Consider the following 27,421-nt stretch of genomic DNA (forward strand, 5'->3'; position numbering starts at 1 on the left):
TATATATAACTTAAAAAAATTAGTATTCCTGCTTCTCGAATCTTTGATCAGTTGCTCAGCTTTCTGCTGCTGCTACCTTTCCTAATCACACTTCATGCTATCTTTGTCTTTGATTGTTACAAGCCACCACTTCCATCAACCACTACTTTTGAACTCTCCACATTTGTATTGCAACATATAATGGTTGTCAAAGCAATTTGGGGGCTAAAAACACAGTATAAATAATTCTACTACCACCAAAGAAATATAGTGAGCCTTTCTTTACTGAGAAGCTGAAACTTAAAAATCATCTTCATGTTTCAAAGCAAAGTAGAAATGCAGAGGCATTACACAGACAACTTCTGATGAGTATTTAACAGCCAGATGTGCTGCTAAAAATCCTACAGTGTAAAGGACAATCATCTGACCCAAAATATCAACAGAGTCATTGTCACTGTTGAGAAATCTTCCACTAACTCCTTTGTTTGCTTACCAAATGGCAATTCCCTATAGTTTCCCTCATCTTTAACCCAAATAGTCAAGCCATCAACCAAAATTAGAACTGAACTTAAGGCAAAGAGGAGTGAAGCGTGCAGATGAGTTCCACGAATAATTTACTCATCCCTCATTCAACAAATACATCAGGCACAGTATCAGTCACTGAAGATACTACAGTGGCCAAGAAAGACAAGATCTCTACTTTCATGTAATTATGTTCTAGTGATACTCAGGTTGAAGAAATCTTCAAACTAAGTAAAAAAAAAAAGAAAGGAAAAGAAAAAAAAAAACTTCAGTGCCTGACACATTCTGGAAAACTGATGTAGCTATGGCCAATCTGATAAAGCATTAATTCTATTTTTGGAAATGTCTTCATTTTAATGAGCCAAAATAACCTTTACTATAGTTTTCACCCTCTGATCATAGTTCTGCTCTCCTGAGTCATGAAAAACAAATCCCTGTTCCATATGACAACCCTTTATAGATTAAAGACAGCTATCCTACATCTCTGAATTTTGTCTCCTAAAGGCTAAAATAATTCCACCAGTACCTCTAGCAGTCCCTCATAAGACATGAACCTTAAGACAGGAAGCAAATGACTAAAAATACTAAGGTTTTATAAGAATTTAGGCTATTAATTAGGAATTGCTAACTTTTTTTGAACAAATATTTCCTGAACCCATAATTCTGATTTTAATAAAAATGTGACATTTACTAACCCTATGTACAAAGCAATATAGCTGACACTGTAGATGCATTATCACATTTAATTATCACAACAGTCCAATGAAGTAGATAATACTATCTTTACTTTAGATGAAGAACTAGGCTCAGAAAGATTAAAGAAATTTTTCCAAGATTATATTCTTGCCCTAAGTCCATGATCTTTTCGCTATCCTTAAAACTTGTGTTGGTACCCAAAAATTTGTTGGTTTTCCCATTTTAATTCTATCACTGAGTTTTCATTATTTCCATGAATCAGTTTTACTGATTAGTGAAACTAAATCTCAGGTAGTTTATGCTTACACAAAGAAGAAACTTGTTTAAAAAAAAAAAGCAATCTAATAAGAGCCTTTTAATAAGAATACACATATTCTTGTACACTTATCATGATGGGCCCTGAGTAATGTATAGAATTGTTGAATCACTGTATTATACACCTGCAACTAATATAACACTGTATGTTAACTATCCTGGAATTAAAGTAAACACTTTAAAGAAAGAATATATTATTCTTGTCCTACCTACACAACTCTCTAAATGGACACAGGTAAGAGAGAACTCTCAGAACTGACAGATAAATGGTGGCTATCTGTTCTTCATTCATTCTGGTATGAGTAAAAATTAATGAATGTAATAGAATTAATAAATTCTATGTAATATATGCTTTCATAACTTTCTATCTATTAAGAAAACAGTCTCATTAAGAAAGACATTTGGGGTGCCTCGCTGGCTCAATTGATTGAGCATGAGACTCTTGATCTATGGAGTGTTGAGTTTGAGCCCATACTGGGTTGTAGAGCCTACTAAAAAATAAATACCTAAAAATTTTTTTAAAAAGAACTTAAAAAAAGACAACATTTAGTGGAAATTTATATACATATTAGCTATATTGGATTAATGTACAATGCCAAAAATTCTTAAAACTCATTCATGGAATGTTTTCCATGTGGCTGATGTCAAAGAGGTTACTGCCTATGTTCTCCTCTAGGATTTTGATGGATTCCTGTCTCACTCACATTGAGGTCTTTCATCCATTTTGAGTTTACCTTTGTGTATGGTGTTTTTAAGTTCTTTTTTTTTTTAAAAAGTCTCATGCTCTATCAATTGAGCCAGCCAGGCATCCCAAATGTTGTCTTTTTTTTTTTTTTAAGATTTTATTTATTTGACAGAGAGAGACACAGCGAGAGAGGGAACACAAGCAGGGGGAGTGGGAGAGGGAGAAGCAAGGCTTCCTGCGGAGCAGGGAGCCCAATGTGGGGCTCAATCCCAGGACCCTGGGATCATGACCTGAGCCAAAGGCAGACGCTTAAAGACTGAGACACCCAGGTGCCCCAAATGTTGTCTTTCTTAATGAGACTGGTTTTTTTTTTTGAAGATTTTATTTATTTATAGACTCTTTTCTTAATAGATAGCAAGCTAACATTCCATGCTCATGGATCGGAAGAATAAACATTTTTAAAATGTCACATTTTTAAAATGTCTATGCTACCCAGATCAATCTATACTTTCAATGTTTTTTGGGTGTTGAGTTTGAAATGCCATCCCAATCAAAATTCCAAAGACATTTTTCAAAGTGCCAGAACAAACAATCCTAAAATTTGTATGGAATCAGAAAAGACCCCGAATCGCCAAGGAAATGTTGAAAAAGAAAAACAAAGCTGGGGACATCACTTTGCCTGATTTCAAACTCTATTACAAAGCTGTGATCACCAAGACAGCATGGTACTGGCACAAAAACAGACATATAGACCAATGGAACAGAATAAAAAGCCCATATATGGACCCTCAACTCTATGGTCAAATAGTCTTTAACAAAGCAGGAAAAAATATGCAATGGAAAAAAGGCAGTCTCTTCAATAAATGGTGCTGGGAAAATTGGACAGCCAAAAATGAAGGGGGGGAAATCGGAGGGAGAAATGAACCATAAGAGACTATGGACTCTGAGAAACAAACAGGGTTTTAGAGGTGGGGGGGATGGGTTAGTCCGGTGATGGGTATTAAGGAGGGCACGTACTGCATGGAGCACTGGGTGTTATACGAAAACAATGGATTGTGGATCACCACATCAAAAACTAATGATGTATTGTATGGTGACTAACATAACATAAAAAAAAAAAAAAACTCATTCATGGAAGTCAGGCAGTACAATATAATAGCAGAGACTATATAAAACAGACTAGATTTGTAGCAGTGAACAGCCTCTTAAACTCTCTGGACCTCTGTGTTCTAACCTAAAACTGGAGGAAATAATAAAACTTGTCTCACACGTTGTTGGAGTACTATAACTACTTCCATTCTTCTCATCCCTTTCTTCCCACTCCCCCTATTCTATTCTCTATGCAAGCTGCAAAAGTGATCCCTTCAAAACAAAAACCAAATAGGACTCCACTACCCAAAAACCTCCAAGGGCTTTCATCATATTTGGAATAAAATTCAAAACCCTCACCATAGCCTGTAAGATTCTTGAAGATCTAGTCCCTGGCCTCCTTGCTCACTTTTACACTTGTTCCCTCCACTCTGAATGTTCTAATCCCAAATACCTTGGATGGCTCACTCTCTGTCCTTCCAGTACAGTCTGCTTTAAACATCACCTTCTCAGATAAGCTTTCCCTGATCATTATCTATTTTTTTCATAGCACTGATCACTAACCAATATTATATTAGATTTTTACTTATGTGTTTATTCCTGTCTCTCCCACCAAAAAGAATGATCCATGTGGAATGATCCACAAGAGCAAGTTCTTTGTTTACCACTATATCTCCAGCACCAAGCATGGTGCCTAGCACATTGCAGGTGTTCAGCAATCAATGAATGAAGTGAAATAATTCAAGTAAAGAACTTAGCACAATGCTGGGCAAAGAGAAAACATTCAAACAATGTTATTTATTATTACTACCAATTACCAATTACCAGTATTTCTGTTATTTATCATACATTCATTAAACAAAACATCACTGAACACTAACTTTGTGCCAGGCACTGCACTGTGTAATTTTTAAAATATTGATGTTGGACTTTGGGAAATATTTTTGAAAACTAGCTAGACAGCCAGTGGCATTAGATGACAATTGCAATTCATAAAGTAATTAAATACCTCCAAAAGGCTTCTGGAATTCTACTCCTTACAGAATTTATGGTTATTCCTTTAACCTGATGTGGTTAGATCCTATTAGCCCAGGCACGATACCAGTCTATAGCAGTCAGTCACAAAATGTTAACAGCAGGGCACTATAATTTCTTTCTTTGATATTTTTTTCAGGCTGTTGTTTTTTTTAAAACCAGAAACCAAGAGATATATTCTGGCCATGAACAATTACAAAATATATAAATCACCAAAGCTACCCAGAGGCAGTGAATGTATTACAGTTCAAATGAGAAGCGGCTGAGGTGTTATAAAAAGTCCCTTCACGGCTATATGTGATCTTATGCAAACTCCTTAGCTTCTCTCTATGCTTGCTTCCTTATCTGCAAAACAGGAAAAAAGAGTACCTCATCAAAATATTATGAAAATGAAATAAAATTAAGGAGGTGAGAATTCCAGGCACAAACTAAATGTCTATTCTCCCAGCTCATAGAATATAAACTCAAGCAATAGTTCAGAAGCTACTGAAAATGCTTTACACTTTTATGTAAGGTCCACAATATCTGGAATAGAGTAAATGTTGGCCTTATATTAAACTGTATGGGAGAAATAAACCTAATTCCTCAATGTTTCAATGATAAAAGAATCAGAGAAACAGCAATCCGTCTAAGGTTTTATGAGAAACCGACAACCATGCATTTTACAAAAGGGAATCAGCATTTCTCTAGACTTGAAAGACCCCTAAAATTGTCATAATTCACATGATTTCTGAAAACTCATGTCATTGTTTTTTTACTCATTTGTTCATTCAGTCAACACATCTTGAAATTCAATTACACGCCATGTACTATTCAAATGCTAGAGATGAAAAGAACAAGGCTTGGTCCCTTCCTACCCATAAAGGAAGGGCTTTTTTAAAATAGTTAATCTTAGGGGCGCCTGGGTGGCTCAGATGGTTAAGCATCTGCCTTCAGCTCAGGTCATGATCTCAGGGTCCTGGGATCGAGTCCCACATCAGGCTCCTTGCTCAGCGGGGAGCCCACCTCTCCCTCTGTCTGCTGCTCCCCCTGCTTGTACTCTCTCTCTCTCTCTCTGGCAAATAAATAAATAAAATCTTTAAAAAAAATAAAAATAAATAAAATAGTTAATCTTACAGGTTATAGAAGCTCTGAGGAGAAAATCAATTCTTTTAGAAAAGGCTTTGTAGCAGTGCTGTCCAACAGAAGTTTCTTCAATGACGAAAATGTTCTTTAACATGTGCTGCCCAAGTTGGTCCGAGGGTTGTGCATTATTATTAAGCTGTTTAACATGTGCTGCCCCATAGAGTAGCCACTAACTACTAGCTATTGCACACTTAAAACGAGGCTAATATGACTGAGGAACTGAATTCTATTTTTAATTAATTTTAATTGCCACATGTGGCTAGTGGTTACTGTACTGGACAGCATTACAGAATAGGTAATATTTGAGCTGAAGTTTTGAAAGAAGGGAGCAAGTAATTACCAGGAATGAGGGATAGTCCATAGGAAATAGAAAAGAGCCCAAAGTACATGAAAGACTGTGAAAACCTTAATGTGTTCAGTGAAGGCTGCCTGTGATACGCAGAATGTAGAAAAGAGAAGAGAGAAATGAGGTTAAAGGGTCAGACAGGGTCAAAATATGAACGCCCTTGAATATGAAGCTAATAAGTTAAACTTTATGCAGCAGACAGTGGGGAAAATATCAAAGTGTAAAATGGATTACTTCCCATTTAAATTATTAATAATATCTTTTCATGTATGGTTTATATCTGTACACATGCAACTACCAAGTGGGACTTTGGTATAACCTGTATTTTATTCTGTGTAGTCATGTAAAAAGAGATTTATTCTTCTCATACTCACTTTCAATTACTGAAGTTCATTTGATATAAAGCAGACACTATCTGCTGAAGAAGTGGCTCAGCAATACTAATCTCTTTTATATGTACATGGCAGTCCCTTCTTGCACTTAACAAGACCTGGCTTTCCAAGTTCTAAATTTAGATTTACAAGGAAATCCTGACCTGGCATAGATAAGCCTACTATAGAGGCATATGGCTGTGGCAAATCCTCCTACATCCTGGATGTGAATAAAATACAAATTAGATAAGCAATATAATAACTTTCTTCATTAAATAGGAAATGAACAGAATATTTCAACTATAAATTTAATCACTTTACTTTGCCATAGGATAGGATGTATGTGTCTTGGGAAACTACATGTATATTAAAAAGAGAATCTCAAGCTAATATTTCTAGCCATATGACAAGCCTTTCTAACCTATGTTACAGAAGTTGAAAATAGAGCTGGAATTAACAGAACTTTTCCATTTTCGATGTCTAGAAACCTTGTTTGATTTCCTTAACTAAAATTAGTTGCATATCTTATTTCTATGTTTTCTATTAAAACATACTGGTAGAAAGGCAGTCTTTTCTCTAGGACACTTGTAAATAAGCTCCAGGGCTAAGTAGTAGCAATGGGTTCATTCAATAAATATAACAAAATTGACCGAGGTCAAACAGTGAGACAAGAGCAGATCTGGGACTAGGGCCAGATCTCCTGGTTTGAAATCTAGTGCTCTACTCTGACAAGATTACAGTTCTTAAATTAAAATATATTTTCTGTGGGAGCTGAAACAGGAAATACATTTTGGGATTCTAGTTAGTGACACTTGGGAAACATCATTTAGCTCTCAAATCCAGAAACTGCCTTAGATGTTTTGGCTAACTACCACATACTGCACAGTGGGCAAGAGTCACTGAAATAATCACTCCACAAACAAAAAGAATTCAGAAATCTGCAACAGCAATTAGCCACCAGTATCTTACTATGTTTCTGTGATCTGATGTCCATTTCCATGGAAACAGAAAAAGAAGTAAGAGGCAGCCAAGAGAAGAGATGTCAGAACGTGTCAGGTTCAGTGGCTAGAGCTGAAAGCTGCAAATGCCATTTTTTTTTTCCAAACAGCACCAGCTGACTTCTGGCACATAATCGATTCTCAAGTTAGGCAATGTCAGCTTGCTTGGAGAAGCATAAAGCTAAAGAACAGACTTGGGTTTCTATTTTGTTTTTGAGGGCTTGGATTAAGGGGGAAGGCGACACAAAAGCAAACTATTCAATATTTTAAATTCCTAGGAATGCAACAGAATGGTTTCAAATTTCACAAAATGAACAAAAGGATTTCTTAGCTGTGATGGGGGGAAAAAGTAGGACTACCACAGAGCGTTATGTCGAACGAACAGCAACAGGGAGCAGAGGCAGAGGAAGCAGCATATACAAAGGCCCTGAGACAATACAGTGGGTGGCCCTTTCAAGGCACCACAAACACACAAGAGCTCTTAATAAGGGGGAAGGGGTACTTCAGAAGGCTTTCGCAAAGGAGGGGACATCTAAGCTAAAACCTGAAGAACAAGATGGAGTTATAGAAAAGAGTATTCCAGCACAAAAGAAGAGCATGAGGGGAGTCCTAGAGGCAAGAAAGTGCAAGATGAATACAGGAATAGCAAATAATTTAGGACAGCTGGAGCAGAGAGTGGAGTGGGGGAGTAAGTTGTGATCAGATCAAGAAGGGCCTTATTTCCCAAATTAGATTTTGAACTTTTGTCCAGAAAACAACAAGTTGTCACTAAGGAGTCTAAATCAGGAAAGTAACATGATGAGATCTGCATTTAAGAAAGATTAATCAGACTGTCTCAGATTGTACAGGGATATAGATGTGGAGTCTGTTACAGCTTTCCTGGGGAGAGAGACAAGGGTGGACTACACTGGGGGAGGGACAGCAACAGAGATGGGAGAACAGGATGCAATGAATATGAACAGTAGGAGAAAAAGAAGGATGAGTCAAAGATAACACCCAGGATTTTGGCCTTAACAGCTATGTGGATGATAATGCCCATCAGTCTCTGTCACAAAGGAAGGAAGGAGGAGGGTCACATGTGTGCGGGACAATGAAGAGTTCTAATCTGGACTTCCAGACTTTGAGGTAGCTATAGGACTGTCAAGCAGAGCTACCCAGTAGGCAGTTGCACTTGTGATGGGTGTATCTACAACTCAGGAGACATTCTGGGGATGAACATATGTATCCAGGCTTCAGGAATGAATGATACTGCCCAAGGAAAGCACAAAATCCCAGAGATTCCAAGAGCTGAATTATAAAGGCTTTACACTCTCTTCAAATGTTGGCTGCACCATCTACTAATTATACGACCTAAGATCACTTAGTCTCTAGGCCTATAAAATTGGGATTGCTATACCTGTGCTGAGGACGAATATTTTAAAAATGAACAGAGGAAGGGGCACCTAGGTGGCTCTGATGGTTAAGCGTCTGCCTTCGGCTCAGGGCATGATCCCAGAGTCCTGGGATCGAGCCCCGCATCAGGCTCCCTGCTCCACGGAAGGCCTGCTTCTCCCTCTCCTACTCCCCCTACTTGTATTTTCTCTATTGCTGTGTCTCTCTGTCAAATAAATAAATAAAACCTTTAAAAAAAATGAACAGAGGAAGAGAAACTATAAAGTAGAATGAGAAATAGAAGACAAAAAGTACACAGCACAGGAGAATGTAGTGTGATGGAAACTAATGGAGAAGAGTATTTGAAGATTAAGGTTAACTGATCAAATACTGTAAAGAGATCAATTAAAACAAGAACTGAAAAGTATTCAAAGCATTAAAAAAAAAAAACCTCTGACGACCCTGGCTAACGCATGGTAAAGATAAATATAGACAGAAGTAGATGGAAGATAAGGCAATAAGAGACAGATTTAGAAAATTGTTTCAAGAAGCTTGGCTACAAGGGAGAAGGAAAATTAGACCAGTATCTAATGGAGTCAAAACAGAGTTGCTTATTCTTGGTTTTTTGGGGAAGAAACTTACCCATTCTAAGTTAAAAAGCTTTCAGCTGCAAATAACAGAAAACATAACAAACAATGCTTAAACTACTGGGATATTTATTGCTTATTTAACAAAAAGTCTGAAAGGAGACACCTCTAGGGTTTTGTCAGAATCTCAGAGATGTCATCAGACCAAGCTCTGCCACAAAATGGCTACCACTGCCAGGCATCTTGTCTACACAACATATTTCCAACAAAAAGAAAGGGGAATTACAAACCTTGGACCTCTGTTAGGAAGCAAAACACTTTACCCAGAGCCCCATCCCCCACATCAGACTTTCCCTCATGTCTCATTGGTTAGAACTAGGTCACATGGTTGGCTCCTCTTAGCTATAAGAGAAGCTGAGAAACTATGTGATCTTCCAGACTCTATTTTGAGGCAGTAAGGGAGATATAGTCACTCAATACTGTCTGCCACATGCATGTTTAAATGCTGATGTGAAAGAGTTAATAAAGAGAAAGAAACCGAAGACACAAAAGGAAAAGGGCAAGAATGAGTTTAGCTACAGATAACGTAAGAGGGCTGTATAGGACTTGAAAGAGTTTGTACCACATAAATTTAATTTCCTTTGTAAAGCAGAAAATCAGATCAACCAAGAGAAGTCAAGGGGGAAGTATAGGGAAGGAAAGATGTCTTCAGAATAACAAAGCAGATTTTTCAGTAGTCCCCATGAGGATAACGGGTGTCTAGGCAAGAGAGAAAAAAAGAATAGAAGAAAAAACTTCTTAGGGATTATTGGACAACAGAGGATTCAATGTTAGAAATCATTAATTCAGAGTGCCATTTATACGGACTTCTGTAGCAGCACCCAGCAGCCTGAGAGGAAGAACAGAGAAAGGAGAATGCTGAATCATTCTAAACTGGTGTTGAGGTAGGTGGTACAATGGAAAGACAAGGGTACAAAGGAGATGAAGTTATCAGCAAGGCAGTGAAATAATGGGTCTCTGTTAGAAAAGAAATGAGAGGTATGAAAAGACAGGCAGAGTGGGACAGCCAAGGAACCTGAGGTGCAGTGGCCATAATAAGAGGGAAGAAAGGATGAGCTGATATGGTAAGATGAAGACCATGAGGGTGTGCCACAAGAACGGATGGCTGAAGCAGAACAAAGGTTGAGGGCACTCACAGTAAGCAAGTGAAGAAATTGAAAGGCTAAGGATATTAACTGGCGGGTGTACATAGACTCTGAAGTCATCCAAGATGGTGGCTAGAACTGGAATGAAAAGGAAGTGTCACTATCTTTAAGAAATGAAAAAAGGTGATCCAAGAAGAGAGGGAGAAGGTGATTATACTTTTAATAACCACAATTATCAAAAAGAATATAATTATGGAGGAGTGCTAGAATAGAAGCTGCCCTAGGAATATGCCAAACCTCACCCTAAACCCACGGGTAGACAATGAGTAAAGAATGAGCTGCATCCACTTAAGAAGACTTTGTGAAAAGCAGTGTCTACAAAGAATAGCAGTTTTCAGTTAGGGCAAAGAGATAGAGGAGTTTTCAGTTAAGGTTATTAAGGAGAATTCATTTAATATAAACTGGAGCTCAAAAAACAAATAGCAACAATTTGGGAAGAGGAAGGAAGATATAGGTTTAGGAGAAAGGAAGTCCTAAACAGTATAAAAAAGAAAAATTTTTTTTTTTTAATGACCAGAGAGGCTTATATTTGGGCAATTACCAAGAGTGACAGGAATACAGGGTGTAACAGAATTAGTAGGCCTCAAGATACCCAAAGCAATCCCAGCAATCTCTCTGGCTGGAAAATTCCACAGCCCAGACCAACCATACTTTCCAGGAATGGGAATTCTGAGTTAAAATACTTAGAAATTCTCAGTAACAGTGTTTCCAACATACTAGATTAATATCCAAATTCAGCCTCAGACATAGATTCATTCTAGAAACCAGTATTATTCACATTGTACCTGTATAGTAAAGAATTTAACCTTGCCCCAAAAGCCCCCCTCTCCCCCACAAAAAATTGACCTTTGACCAGCTTCTGGGAAATAATCTCTAAGGTCTTTGTTCACCTGGAGCCTTGGGCTAGCCAGACAATAACAATGTAATTTAGTGTGGGGGGTCTGGGTCATGCTTGGAGCAGCTAGAGACTAGAGACTGAGATCAGCCACATGAACAATCAATCATGACCACATGACAAGAGTCTCAATAAAGACATTTCTCCAAAGAAGACATCCAAATGGCCAACAGACACATGAAAAAATGCTCAACATCACTCGGCATCAGGGAAATCCAAATCAAAACCTCAATGAGATACCAACTCACACCAGTCTGAATGACTAAAATTAACAAGTCAGGCAAAGACAGATGTAGGCGAGGATACAGAAAAAGGGGAACCCTCCTACACTGTTAGTGGGAATGCAAGCTGTTGCAGCCACTCTGGAAAACAGTATGGAGGTTCCTCAAAAAGTTGAAAATAGATCTACTCTATGACCCAGCAATTGCACTACTGGGTATTTACCCCAAAGATACAAATGTAGAGATCCAAAGGGGCATGTGCACCCCAATACTTATAGCAGCAATGTCCACAATAGCTAAACTATGGAAAGAGCCCAGATGTCCATCAACAGATGAATGGATAAAGAAGATGTGGTGTATATATATATAACGGAATATTAATGCAACCATCAAAAAAATGAAATCTTGCCATTTGCAACAATATGGATGGGACTAGGGGGTATTATGCTAAGTGAATTAAGTCAATCAGAGAAAGAAAATTATCATATGATCTCACTGATATGTGGAATTTAAGAAACAAAAAAGAGGATCATAGGGGAAGACAGGAAAAAATAAAACAAGACAAAAGCAGAGAGGGAGACTCTTAATCATAGGAAACAAACTGAGGATTGCTGGAGGGGAAGGGGGTGGTGGGATGGGATAACTGGGTATTAAGGAGGCCATGTGATGTAATAAGCACTGGGTATTATATAAGACTGATGAATCACAGACCTGTATCTCTGAAACCAACAATACATTATATGTTAATTAACTGAATTAAAATTAAAAAAAAATTTTTAATTAAAGAAAAAGAATAAGAAAAAACATTCTGAAAACCAAGACTCAGGTGAGCTTCCTTGCCTGGCAATACTATATGCATAACATCACACATCAACACCAGGAAAGTAATGTGTCCTCACTCCACAGGAAGAAGACAATGGATGCTCTGCATTTGGTAATTACCCAGATGCTGCCCTGTGTGCTTCTTCCCTTGATTGATTTTAATCTGTTTCCTTTCCCTGCAATAACCGTACACATGAGTATAGACCTTTCAGTGAGTTCTGTGAATCCTTCTAGCAAATTACTAAATCTAAGGGTGGTCTTGGGAACCCCTAAAATTGTAACTGGTGTCAGAAGTGAGGTCAGTCTTTTGGGAACTATGCCCTCTAACTTCATATTTGGTCTAAATTCTCTGCAATATCTGTTCTGTCTAAAAAAGTTTGTTTGCAAGGGGAAAAAATGATTTGAAAAGAACTCACTACCTGAGCTTTCAATAGCTGAAAATGTCTATCTGAAATTACTAGAACAGTAACTAGTCTACTGAACTACTACTGGCCAAGTGCTTCCATAAATTCCACTAAGCAATGAAGAAGTCTCAACAATTAAATACTAAGAAAAGTACTATTGTGTTTTAATTTGGAGATAATAGACACTGGCTATGTCACTGACAGAGAAACTCATTTCCTTTTACTGAATTATAGCTTTTTCTAAGTAACTGCCTACGAAATGCCATTGTACCTCAGTGAAGTATGATTAAGTCCAAATAATGGATACCTATAAAACAATTCAATTTTTTAATTTTAAAAAAAGCATTTTATATCTACTACAGTTTATAAATAACTTATATTACTACAGTTACTGACATCATAACATAAAAATGTTTGACAAACTTCTCATTGCCAAACACTACTAAAAAGACTTTATAACTCATCCTCATATAAAACTGCACCAAAATAACATATTATCTAAATTAATAAAATGTAATGAGGTAGACTGAAAAAGTGGCATTTAAATAATGAGTATCAGAGCTAAAAGATTTCAAAGATATTCTCTCAGATATGTCTTATAATGTACAAAGTATAAAATAAAAAATCTGCAGACAATTGACAAAGGAATGCTCTTAATATATTAATATCAATTAGCATTCCAATAATATTAAAGTGAAAACCTGAATCTTTTAAAACTTCAGTTGTATAGTTAAAAAATTCAGCTTACAGAATCAGAGAAATTACTTATGGGGTCCTGCCCAAGTTATTTAATCTCTTAATGCCTCAGTTTCTTCATTTGCAAAATAATAACAGTATCTCTGTACAGAATTGTGTGGATTAAATGAGATAATACAACAGTGCTTACACATAATGAACACCCAACAACAGACAGCTATTTTTAGTAGTACAGAATTATCTAAAGATACATTAATTCAACCTATTTAATCTCATGTTTTCTACATTTAAATAATTAATACACTGGACTTAAGACTCTATCAAGATAAACTAATTAGGTCTAACATCTAACATATTTGTACTTAAAAATACATGTACAGGCTTAGCATAAACACAAAATATAAAGTTTTGAAAATGTTTTAATTCACAAGTCATTTCTTTTTATCAACATAAAATTAACTAATATTATATAAAACAAGTATTACATACAACCATATGAATGTAAATTAGTATAGCATTATTTTCAAACTATGAATGATCACACAGATTGACAATTTTAAAAAAATTCAGTACATGAAGGTTCACAGGAAAGAAAAGAATCTATGGTGACAGGTTTCATGCCTTCCTTAACTACAATTTGTCTAAAATCTAACCATTGAAAGAATGAATAAAGGTAGAGGGTAGGTGGTTTTAATAAGTAAATAGGGAGCTACTGATAGTCTTTGAAATGACTGACATCATGAGAGTTACATACTGGGAAGAATAATCTGGCAGTCTCTGAGTAAGTAATGAGAGGGAGAATTAAGCTAATGATAGAGGGATGAAAGAGAACGAACAGGTTGCCAAAATTGCCACCAGCAGCTTAAAACAGTCTTCAACAATGAAAAAAAAGCAACCTGATAAAAAACAAAAAACAAACAAAAAACCCAAAACAACAACAACAAAAAACACCTGACCAAAATGAATGATATGGGATCACTCTGCGTGATTGTGGAAAAGGCAAGAATACAATTCAATCAGCATTAAAGCAATCGCAACAAAAATAATTACTGCATCTCACCAAATAGAAAATGCCACAGATTATAAAATACACCATTATTTTATATACCAACAAAGAGAAAAAGTTAATAATTAAACTGATATGATGCCAAGCTGCTGTTGTTTATATAACATACTCCAATTTCAGAGGTATTAAAATTTGAAATATATTTATCTTAAAATCAATTAAATATAGTATCTGCCTAAATAATAAGAAGGGGTCATAATCCTATGAAATCCTCAATAGTATCCGTAACTGTTCCTTATAGCCTGCTTGGGACCTGTTCAAACCTTCTTGGATCTTCAACAGCTCTGGCAGGCTTCTAACATCTAACTCTAACCCATGACTCCCCATCTGTACCTGAGGAGATAGGGTAACCCTTCACCAACTGACAGGGACCACACCTCTAAGAATCTCTCCTTAAGGGCCCAATAAGTAAACTTATGTGATCTTTATTAAGGCTCCCTAATCATGACTACAGAAAACAAGGCCCTCCCCTTTAGAATTACCCTTACCCTAGACTCTTCTAATCAGTATAGGTTATTCTTTAAAATCTGTATCAATACGACAAGAGTGAAAAACTTAGGAATTCTAAAGTGTTCAAGTGTAGAAATGGGATATGATAAGGGTTTGGCAACTGGTCTTTTAATTTATTCATTTTCTACGGCAAATTAACCTTACCGGTTTTTGCTAATGAATTGTGTCTGCCATCCTTCTATTCCCCTTTGATCAATGTATTTCACTGACTTGGCACATTTTTCTATTAGTGCTTCCTTTTGCACTGATTTTGATTGCTGACTTGAATTAAACGAGACAGTCCATTTTATCAGTTCTCTACAAACAAGTCAGCATTCTTCGCACTTGTCTCAGAGCTACAGTTAGAGCCCACACTTACATGAACTATCCCAGGACCTCTATTCCCTCCGGTAGATACCTCTCCCTGGCAGATACCCAAAGAAAGAAATGGGAAGAGTTTCTCTGTGTTGTCGCACACAAAAGAATATTCAAGCACCTTTTTTTATCAATGAAACATTGGCCAAGTTTAAATCACAATGATGACTTCAATCTCCTAGTACCTGTCTATCCTCTTTCTTGTTACTTTCTTTCCTGCTCTCTTTTCAGATTCAGGCTTACAGTTAAACCAGATGCTCTGGTTTTTTAATTGTCCTTACTTCTTTATTTAGATGCCAGAACAATCATAAATGAAATCTGTTGTTATATCCCATTTGGAAACGATAATTAAGTTGTGTCCCTCTCTCCATTCTATGTCCTGAAAGTAAGACTCCTGATTCTTTATGTTCACTGCTGAGAATGAAAATTAATATGAAGGGACAAAGTCAGGGCAAGGTCCCACCTCTACTTCAGAAGCCCTTGAGCCAATGACAGGGAAGTAAAACTGGTAATCCAAGCCCACAGCATCAATCATTCTTAGAGCATGGGTTAGCCTACAAATGAGCTGAGAACTTGTTTTTCACTCAGATGAAAAGATCCATCCAAAGTAAACAAAAGCTTTGAACTGGGAGGAAAGGGAAAGATCAGAGATGGGAAACCCAATATCATATTAAAAAGTTCTGGGTAAGAAGGACATGTAACTAGATAGGTAAAGAAGCCTAACCTTGCCAAAGAAGAGGACTAGTGTGAAGAAATAGCTAATGATTTACCAAATGGGACAAGAGGAAGTGACATGCTAGTTCCTGCATCCAGGAAAGAGCAAGATGTAACAGAAAGGCCTACAACCTAAGGAAGAAATTCAAGGAATTCATGGCCAAGGAAAGGAAAGTATCTTCATCTTCCAAAGGTACCAGGACTAGGGCTGATCCAAGGAGGCTGATCACTTATGTAGAGCAGAAGATAGTTTGGTTCAGCTACATATAATCAGAGGGCTGCAGCAGGAGGCTTTCCCTAGGTATTAGGTTAGAAAAGAAGTGCCGAGAGTCATGGTTCTCCCAGCCTTACAAATTGCTCCAATCCAAAACTACACAGAGTAAGAAAGGAGAATATCAATTGTTGACACTGAAGAACAATAACTCTCCTTTTTTTAATGCTTTTATTGCTTTGTTTTATTTCTATTGATTTTTTGATAAAATTACCAACTTAAACCTTCAGGTCACTAAGTAGTTTTATCAGGTGAAAAGTGTCTTTACACCTGTGCTAACAGGAACCAGAACAGAAAGTAAATTAGTAATGACAATGACCAGACCTACACTAACTCTTGAGAACGCTGGCATAAATGACTGGGGTAGGACACTGGGGACAATTGGTGCCAGTCTGAAAAACTAGCTTTCCCTCTTAGATACATACAATAGCAACATGTGAAAAAAGAACATTACAATATTGGAAGCTACATATGTAAGTACTCAGTCATCACAGTGAGTTGGAGGTACTCATATAGGTCATCTCTGACTACTGGAAAAAGAAGAGCCTTTTAGTAAGAGGAAATAATCAGCAATTAATATTCATAAGCTGTGTCTGTCTAATTCCTCAGAACTTGTTCTCTTTCAGTGCTGACCACATGTTTCCTTCTATGGCAAGGAACCTAAATGAATCCATGAAATCTGGTATCCTGTAACAATACCACCAACTTGAATGGTCAACACTACATAATACTTAGCCTTGATCTCGAGGTTCCAACTTTGATTGCCTGAAATAAAACATCGTTAAACAGTATCTGAAAATCATCAAAATTTCTAACATACCTAAGTATCTTGCTTATGGCTACAAGTCAACAGTAGGTCTGTAACTAAAAGCTTTATTTTACAATTTTGAACTATGTCTTTTTTTTTTATGTTATGTTAGTCACCATACATTACATGATTAGTTTTTGATGTAGTGTTCCATGATTCATTGTGTGCATATAACACCCAGTGCTCCATTCAATATGTGCCCTTTAATACCCAACACCGGGCTAGCCCATCCCCCCACCCCCCTCCTTGAACTACATCCATATGTCCTCAGCATCTAACCAATGCCCTATAGTAAGTAACTGCTAAATGTCTGCTGTTGCAGATGACAAAAAACCCAATGACATTTTAAAAGTACAGCAATAATTATTTGATGCCAGCTCAATAAATTGTCAAATGAATGAATGAATGCATGGTGATCAAACTAGATTAATCAAAGTGAGCTATTTACTAGATAATACTGCCTCAGAAAAATATTTCAAAGAATTGGGCTTTAGTTATAGCTCTATTTCCTTCTTCACTAATCTATAGTTTTAAAGGGGAAAGGAGAGGGGCTTAACATACTTGACTCTTTAGCCTCAGATGAAGGTTCCAAAGAAATCTAAGAACAATAACTGACTTACACGTTTTGTGTTTGTTTAAAAGGGTTTTAAGAAAAAATTAATTAATTAGTGTTCTTTATTTCTTAATGCTTCATGGAGGCCTAGTAAAGTACTTTTATTTATCAAATATTTTTAAATATGAGACCTGCTAAGTCTCTAATGATGCAAGAATCATAGAAGGGAATGAATAAGAAGGTCAGATGCCCAAAACTGATATTCAATAACTTCATCTATATAGTTAATGCGTAGTCTATAAACCTTTTCATGCAAGCCAATAAATTTCTTTGGTATATTTAGATATGGTTAACTTAATTATCTTAAGAACATCATTTAATATTTTATCTCTTTGCCTAAGCATCTGGGAACCTCTGAAACTTAATATATTATACTATATAAATCTGGATGAGAAAGGTAATTTATATTAGTTATATTATGTCAAAGGATGAAAAACGGTAATTTCTTTAGAAATTGTTTAAACTATGAATGACTAAAAGAAGGTCGCTGGAAGTAATTTTCTCATGCCTCCATTTATCTTAAGAATCAGAAGACCTCTGGATTTAGTAGTACTGCCAGATAAGGATTTAGAAAGGATTTGGTTAAGTACAGATGCCTTACAACTACTAATATTTAAGCACTGAACTATTCAACAGTTTACTTTAAAGTCAACTACAATGATAATAGGTACAATAACGTTTTTGTATTGAATACTGTTTGAAATCAAGTGGGTTACAGATTAGAAAACAGGATTGTGTTATATTGACTTTATATTGAAATGGTGCTGGTAATAAAATTTCATATATATTTTTTTTCTACAACACATCAGCCAATACTTAATAAATCTCTGTTACCTCAAACACCAAATACAGAAAAAAAAAATTGGTTGTTGATTACCTAGTTAAACACTGGGAAAAATAGACCTGTTATAGCTTTTTGTATAATCACTTGCCATTTGAAAAATGATGTATCAAACTCCTTTGGTTCTTCCCATGAGAGGTGCTTAGGGAGCTCAAAATTTTTTTTTTCACTTTATACAGGATTCAGCAGAGAGCTTACTTAGCCTACACTCAAAAGCAAAATTCTTTAGGAAACCAAAGGCTGAGAACATTCCTTATTCAGAAGTGAAATTCCATTGTCAGGGAAATCACTAATACCAACTACCAAGGGAAAATATCTCATTCCTACTGCAGGATCAGCTAAAGTAAAACTGCTTCTTTAGTTGCTAGGAAACAACCAACTCATTATATGCCATTATCAGAACCCTAGAGAAGAAAACTGGCATCTGCATCACATTTGGGGATACTGGAGATGAACTAAAAGCACTGAAACTGCTGCCAAAATCCCTGGTCTCCAGGGTTTACACTGTGACCACAGCAGGAGCTGACACCAGACTAGCCTTTGAAGTTTTTCTTTCTGTAGCTCTTTCTAATATCTAAAAATTTTTTTCCCTATATCTCACATTTCCAAACTCAAAGGTTCTAAAACAAGACCCTCATTTGAGTTAAACTATGATATGTATGTTGAGCACAATTCAGGAGAAAAAAAACTACTCAATAATCTCAACAAGTAACAAAAGAATTTAAAACATTAGTTATTCATTGAATAAAATGTACTAGGTGTCTCTGTCTTTAATTATTTAAAGTCAAAATGGAAAATAAAAGGAAATTGTTTCAAAACTCAAGAGAAGAAAAAGGAAGACATACTGATAAATCCAGTACTCAAAATGACATTCTAACATTTATCTGCCTAATTATCTTAATTGATCATAAAATTTAACTTGTTTTTATAAACTGACATGCTTTTTCACAATGCAACACAAAAATACATTCATGAACATATACCATATTTATTCACCAATCTCTTCCCTTCCTTTTAGCAAATGAGGTTGAAAGGAGGTGGGGTGAAATTATGCAGATAAATTACTAGACATTGGCAAGCTGAAACCATGAGACTCCATATACTGCTGATTCTGTATGCAGAAAAATAAGTTATCCTCCAGAAGAAGCTCCAGATGTTGGTAAAAGAAGTTGACAAAACATCTTCCTTCGCCAAATTACAAAGAATGATTCCAGTAGGGTTCCCCCATCCTAATATAATTCTTTGCCCCATCTCCCATTCTAATGTGCACCTCTTTCAACTACTCACACCTGCCACTCTCCACTAACTAACATTCCCTTGAGATTACTTCATACTTTGACACTCAAACAACTAAGCTCCACTCCACCACCATGTCTACCTTCTCCCAACCTGACTCTTATACACCTTCCTGTGTGTCTTATGAAACATCACTTCCATTTAGGGTTGCCAGGTTTAGCAAATAAAAGTAGGGGACCCTCACTCAGTTAAGTTTGAATATCAGATACACAACAAATAACTTTTTAGTGTATGTCCCAACCAATATTTATGACACACCCATACTAAAAAATTATTCATTGCGTATCTAATATTCAAATTAACTGCTGGCAACCCTATTACTGCCCCACTATGAGATACCTTGATACTTGACATTTTTCTCACTTGAACAGAAACCTGACTTTCCTCAATAATACCTCATTCCCCAATACCATCTAAATAAAAGAGAGAAAGAGAGAAGAGAGAGAGAGAGAGAGAGAGAGAGAGAGAGAGAAAGAAAGAAAGAAAGAAAGAAAGAAAGAAAGAAAGAAAGAAAGAAAGAAAAAGAAAGAAAAGAAAAGAAAAGGCCTAACTTTTCTAATGTCCCTTCTCTGAATAAAATCAATTTCTCTGTCACTTTTTACACCTGTTCTTTCCACGGCTACTGAAGCACTTCCTCCCATCACAGGTGATTTTCTATTATTTAATCTCTCCAATTTTACCCAGACTCCTGATTCCTCCTCACTACCTGTCTGCCTAGAAATCAGGCCTTGACTTCAATGTTTCACTCATTAATGCCCTAAATAACTTACCCCTTTGGACTTTCTGCCATGAAAATCCTGAATTCAACAACAAGTTTGCCCATGTCAGTTTTCAGGTTTCAGAGAGTTGCTAAAGACGTCACAAAAACTTAGCAAAACTAAAAAATCATGATATTTAGCATCCAGTGGGCCTTTATCACGACATAGGGATCCTATCATTAATCTCTTCATCTCTCTCTTTTTTAATTCTGAAAGCAGTTAAAAAGCACTATGCCTTTGGACAGTTGTATGCCTAAGCCTGACCTTTTAGAACCATAAGAATTAGTAAGTAACCTGGGATCATCTATTGAAAATGCAAACTTTGTCCCTCCCTTGGATTTACTGAAGGAAAATCTTCAACTAAATTTTCAACTAGCTCCCCAGATAATTTTTATGAATATGAAATTTATGGATCAAATTTGCTCTATTGAATAAACTATCTTTTCCTCCACTGAGAAGATCAAGGAAATATAACTCTTGTCGTTTTAGTACCAGGTATGATGGGGTTCCCTCATCTACTCTTCTTTCCATTCTACTCACCAAACATGGAATTAGACTTATTTTCCAAAAATAATTCATTTACGTAAATTTTTTTCCAAGATTTTATTTATTTGTTTGACAGAGAGAGAGCGAGAAAGGGAACATAAGCAGCAGGCAGAGGGAGAGGGAGAAGCAGGCCTCCAGCCAAGCAGGGAGCCCTATGCGGGGCTTGATCCCAGGACCCTGGGATCATGACCCGAGCCAAAGACAGACGCCTAATGACTGAGCCACCCAGGCACCCCATTACATAAATTTTTAATCCCATTCCCTTTGACTCTTTCATAATAAGACTATTCCAGTAATTCTCTCACGTTCTAGAATCTTCAGTCCCTCTTCACTGTATCCTATGCCTTGGAAAAGGTATGGCTGCCTCTTTTGGAAAGCAAATGAAAAGGGCTTTTAAATGAAAAGCAATGAAAAGGGCCTCCTTAGGCCTTCATCCTATTTTCCTTTCCTTTTCCACACCTCCCAACTCCCTGCATGGCCAATTTTATCTAACAAGCAGAAGATACCTCTACCACCATTATCTTGCTATATATACATTCCATTCTTAAACTCCTATGACTTTTTCATTCACTGTTCTACTAAAGGATTACTAGTAACCACCTAACATCTATCATCTCTTTGCCCATTTTTAAGCCTCATTCTCAATGACCTATCATTCCTAAAACTTTGCAAACCACTGGCTCCCAAACTTGTCTACACAATGGTATCAGGTGTAGAACTCCAAAAATGCTGATGCCTGGGTTACTTACCAAGAATTCATGATTTAACCAATCTAAAGTGTGATCTGAAAATTGAAACGTTTAAGAGTCCCACATGAATCAGGTAGGGGTAAAGGGCGCCTGGGTAGCTCAGTCGGTTAAGTGTCTGCCTTCAGCTTGGGTCATGATCTCGGAATCCTAGGATCGAGCCCCACATCAGGCTCTCTGCTCAGTGGGGAGTCTGCTTCTCCCTCTCCCTCTGTGTGCTCTCTCTCTCTCAAATAAATAAAATCTTTAAAAAAAAAAAAAAAGGTTCCCAGATGATTCTAATATGTAGATATGTTGGAGAACCATTGCTCTAAACACTTAATTTTCATGACATTAGTATCCTTGTTTTCCTACTTCTTGAACTACTTTTCCTCTTTACTACTTCCCTTTCCTCCCACAAAATCACCCACTCCAAACTAGGAATGTCAATCAAACAGAAGTCCTCAACCCATTACTTTTCTCTTGCTGTAATTAATATAGCTGAAGCTATGAAAGGAGAAGAGATGTCTCAGGGAGGATGATGGTGATGGTGATAATAATGATGATACCTAATATCAACAAATCTAATACCACACGGACTATATGATGTATCATTATTTTATGTAGCACTAAAAGAGGAAAAAAATACCTATGATGAGGAGGAATCTAATACAAGAATCCTATATACAGCTGGGGCCCCAAAGGACTACTCTCTTTTAAACTAAAGACAAATGAAATATAAATCTATAATTCAGAAATGAATTTTAAGGAAATGTTCATCTCTCAATTTGGGCACTGGCATAAGGCAGAAAAATACCTCCATAAGAAGATAAATCACAAATTGTTAAGCATGCAGCTTTCCAACCTGAATTCATGCCACCACACTGGTCCCAAAAACCTCTAACAGAGAACTCAATTTAAAGTTGCCTCAGGTTGAAAGTGCCCCAGCTTACTGGAGAAACACAAAACCACTGGGAAAGAATCTGACAAAGCCAGGAATAAAGCAATTCTAAGAAGCCATCTCTTATAAGATGCATCCTGATTAATGTTAAACCATACAAAAACAACCTAATTTGTGTTTATGATTAATAAAATACAACAGAAACAGGGCACACTTATAGTTACTTAATATGATTTTAAGCATATTACACATACTAACTCATTTAATCTTCAAAACAATTTAAGTGCCATAAGCCCCATTTTATAGGTAAGGAAACTATAGCTCAGAGAGGTTATGCCCAAGGAACATACAGCTAATTAGATGTGCCACTGAGACTGGATTCAGGCAGATGTGGCTCCAGAGTCCATGCCCTTAGCTAGTGAGCTATGGATACATTTCTGGAGAACATCAACATTTAAGTGGTATACAGAGAAAAAGACCTCAAACAGATAAAGAAAATTATGGAAGCTGCCAGGAAAAAAAAATACTAATCACAGGGAAAAATTATAAAAATGATGGCAGATTTCTCATTGGAAACAATGAAAGGCAGAAGACAATGGAACAGCAGCTTTAAAGAACTGAAGAAAAAATGCCAACACACAATTCTATATTGCAGTGAAAGTAGGAAAAGAAAATAAAGACATGTGCAATAAATGAAAGTTGAGAAAATTCTTCACCAGCACACCCACACAACAACAGACTAAACAAAGTTCTTCAGGATAAAGAAAAGTGACAAATGAAACTCAGATCTAAAGAAATGAAAAGCACAGATATAGCAAATTATGGGTAATTAAAATAGACTGTTTTCTTAGTTTCTTTAAAGAATGACTATTTAAATAAACCAGTAACACTGTACTGTGAGATTTATAATGTACATATATTTATTTTTTTAAAGATTTTATTTATTTATTTAATTTATTTGAGAGAGAGAGAGAAAGTAGCAGCAGAGGAGGGGCAAAGGGAGAAGCAGACTCCCTGTTGAGTGGGGAGCCCAATGCAGGGCTCGATCCCAGGACCCTGGGATCATGACCTGAGCCGAAGGTGCCGCTAAACTGAAAGAGCCACCCAGGTGCCCCTATAATGTACGTATATTTAAAACACATCACAATAGGGATGCCTAGGTGGCTCAGGTGGTTAAGGGTCTGACTCTTGATTTGGGCTCAGGTCATGATCTCAGGGTCATGAGATAAAGCCCCACACCTAGTGTGGAGCCTGCTTGGGATTCTCTCTCTCCCTCTCCCTTTGCCCCTCCCTTCCCTGCTCTCTCTCTCTAAAAATAAAAAATAAGATAAAATAAATAAAATACTTCACAACAAAACACAAAGGATGGGAGGTGGGGAAGAAAACTAGACTGTTGTAAGATAATTAATTTTATATGAAGTACACCACGTTCAAGTGGGATTTATTCCCATAATGCATGGATCAATATATGCAAATCAACCAATGTGATATATCACATCAGCAACAGAAAGAATAAAAATCATATGATCATCTCAATAGATGCAAAAAAAAGCACTTGACAAAATACAACATCCATTCATGATAAAAACCCTCAAAACAAAGTAGGTTTAGAAGGAACATACCTCAACATTATAAAGGCCATATATGAAAAACCCACAATTAACATCATACTCAATAGGGAAAAACTGAGAGCTTTTCCCAAGGTCAGGAACAAGATAAGAATGTCCATTCTCACCACTTTCACTCAACACAGTACTGGAAGTCCTAGCCACAGCAATCAGACAAGAGAAAAAAAAAAGGCATCCAGATTAGTAAGGAAGAAGTAAGACTTTCATTATTTGCAGATGGCATGAAACTCTATAAAGAAAACCCCACAGAAAGACTCCACCAAAAAACTACCAGAACTGATAAATGAATTCAGTAAGGTCACAGGATACAAAATTGACGTACAGAAATCCATTGCATTTCTATACACTAATAATGAAGTAACAGAAATTTACAAAGCAATCCCATTTACAATTGCACCAAAAATAATAAAATACCTAGGAATAAACCAATGAGGTTAAGAGACCTATCCTCCGAAAATACTGATGAAAGAAATGAAGACAACAAACAAAATGGAAAGATATTCTATGCTCGTGGATTGGAAGAATTAATATTATTAAAATGCCCATACTTCTCAAAGCAATCTACAGATTGATGTAATCCCTATTAAAATATCAACAGCATTTTTCACAGAACCAGAACAAATTATCCTAAAATTTGTAACAAATCACAAAAGACCTTGAATAGCCAAAGCACTCTTGAAAACGAAAAACAAAGCTGGAAGCATCACGATTTTAAATTTCAAGTTATACTTCAAAGCTGTGTAATCAGAACAGTACAGTAATGGCACAAAATAGACACATAGATCAAGAGAACAGAATAGAAAGCCCAGAAATAAACCCAAAATTATATGGTGAATTAATCTTCAACAAAGGAAGTAAGAATATGCAATAAGAAAAAAGTCTCTTCAACAAATGGTGCTGGGAAAACAGGACAGCTACATGTAAAAGAAAGGAACTGGACCATTTTCTTACACCATACACAAAAATAAATTCAAAACAGATTAACGATCTAAACATGAGATCTGAAATCATAAAAATCCAGGAAGAGAGCTCAGGGAGTAATTTCTCTGACATCAGCCATAGCAACTTTTTTCTAAATAGGTCCCTTAAGCAATGGAAATAAAAGCATAAACAAACTATTGGGACTACATCAAAATAGAAAGCTTCCACACAACAGTGGCTCCTGGGTGGCTCAGTTGGGTAAGCAACGGCCTGTGGCTAAGGTCATGATCTCAGGGTCCTAGGATTGAGCCCCACATCAGGCTCCCACTCAGTGGGGAGTCTGCTTTTCCCTCTGTGCCTCCCCCTGCTCATACTCTCTCTGCACTATCTGCTCTCTCTCTCTCTCAGATAAATAAATAAAATCTTTTTTAAAAAGCAGCTTCTGCATAACAAAGGAAACAATCAACAACACTAAAAGACAACATACTGAATGGGAGAAGATATTTGCAAATGACCTACCCGAAAAAGGATTAGTATCCAAAATATATAAAGAACTTATAAAGTGCTCAACATCACTCGGCCTCAGGGAAATCCAAATCAAAACCTCAGTGAGATACCACCTCACACCAGTCAGAATGGCTAAAATTAACAAGTCAGAAAACAACAAATGTTGGCAGGGATGTGGAGAAAGGGGAATGCTCCTACACTGTTGGTAGGAATGCATGCTCGTGCAGCCATCATGGAAAACAGTATGGAGTTTCCTCAAAAACCTAAAAATAGAATTACCATATGATTTAGTCATTGTACTACTGGATATTTACCCACAGAATATGAAAACACTAATTCAAAAGGATATGCACTCCTATGTTTATTGCAGCATTACTTACAACAGCCAAATTATGGAAGCAGCCCAACTGTCCATCAATAGATGAATGGATAAAGATGTAGTGTATACACAAACACACACACACACATATATACACACACAATGGAATATTATTCAGTCATAGAAAAGAATGAAATCTTGCCATTTGCAACAACATGGATGGAGATGGGAGAGTAAAATGCTAAGCAAAATCAGTCAGAGAAAGACAAATACCCTATGATTTCACTCACTTGTAGAATTTAAGAACCAAAACAAATGAACAAAGGGAAACAAAAGAGAGACAAATAGGTGATGGGGATTAAGAGTACACTATCTTGATGAGCACTGAGTAAAGTACAGAATTATTCAATCACTGTATTTTACACCAGAAACTAATGTAACATTGTATGTTAACTACACTGGAATTAAAATAAAAATAAACTGGGCACCTGGGTGGCTCAGTTGGTTAAGCGACTGCCTTCGGCTCAGGTCATGATCCTGGAGTCCCGGGATCGAGTCCCACATCAGGCTCCGTGCTCGGCGGGGACTCTGCTTCTCCCTCTGACCCTCTTCCCTCTCGTGCTCTCTGGCTCTCATTCTCTCTCTCTCAAATAAATAAATAAAATCTTTAAAAAAAATAAAAATAAAAAAATAAAATAAAAATAAACAAAATACCTTCAAAAACATTTTATATGAAGTAACACAATACAAACCTTAAAAAGAATGTGAAAACTTAAGAAAGTTTATTATAATCCCTAAAGTAGCCACAGAATAATAATATGAAGAGATATGGCTGAAAAGTCAATAGAAGTAGGGTAGCTGGGTGGCTCAATCGGTTAAGCATCCAACTCAGGTCATGATATCATGATTGTGGGATTGAGCCCCAAGTTGGGCTCCCCACTCAGGAGGGAGTCTGGAGATTCTCTCCCTCTGCCTCTGCCCCTCCCCCCACTCCCTGCACACACATGCACTCTCTCTCTCTCTCTCTAAAATAGATAAATAGGGGCACCTGGGTGGCTCAGTCAGTTAAGCATCTGCCTTCAGCTCAGGTCATGATCCCAGGGTCCAGGGATGGAGCCCTGCATGGGGCTCCCTGCTCTGCAGGAAGCCTGCTTCTCCCTCTCCCACTCCCTCTGCTTGTGTTCCCTCTCTTGTTGTCTCTCTCTCTCTCTCTCTGTCAATTAAATAAAGTCTTTAAAAATAAATAAATAAGGTAGATAAATGAATCTTTTTTAAAAGGCC

General features: G+C 36.8%; 1 protein-coding gene across 3 annotated transcripts in view; it reads right to left on the reverse strand.

Moving 5' to 3' along the window:
• Positions 1–27,421, reverse strand: part of NUBPL (NUBP iron-sulfur cluster assembly factor, mitochondrial) — a 216,954-nt gene that overhangs the window by 104,615 nt on the left and 84,918 nt on the right. The gene's annotated exons all lie outside the window — the stretch shown is intronic.

This window comes from Eumetopias jubatus, unplaced genomic scaffold (genome assembly GCF_037043125.1).
Source record: "Eumetopias jubatus isolate StellerSeaLion01/CBP00866 unplaced genomic scaffold, mEumJub1_p1.0 scaffold_7, whole genome shotgun sequence".
In the NCBI taxonomy this organism is placed as follows: domain Eukaryota; kingdom Metazoa; phylum Chordata; class Mammalia; order Carnivora; family Otariidae; genus Eumetopias; species Eumetopias jubatus.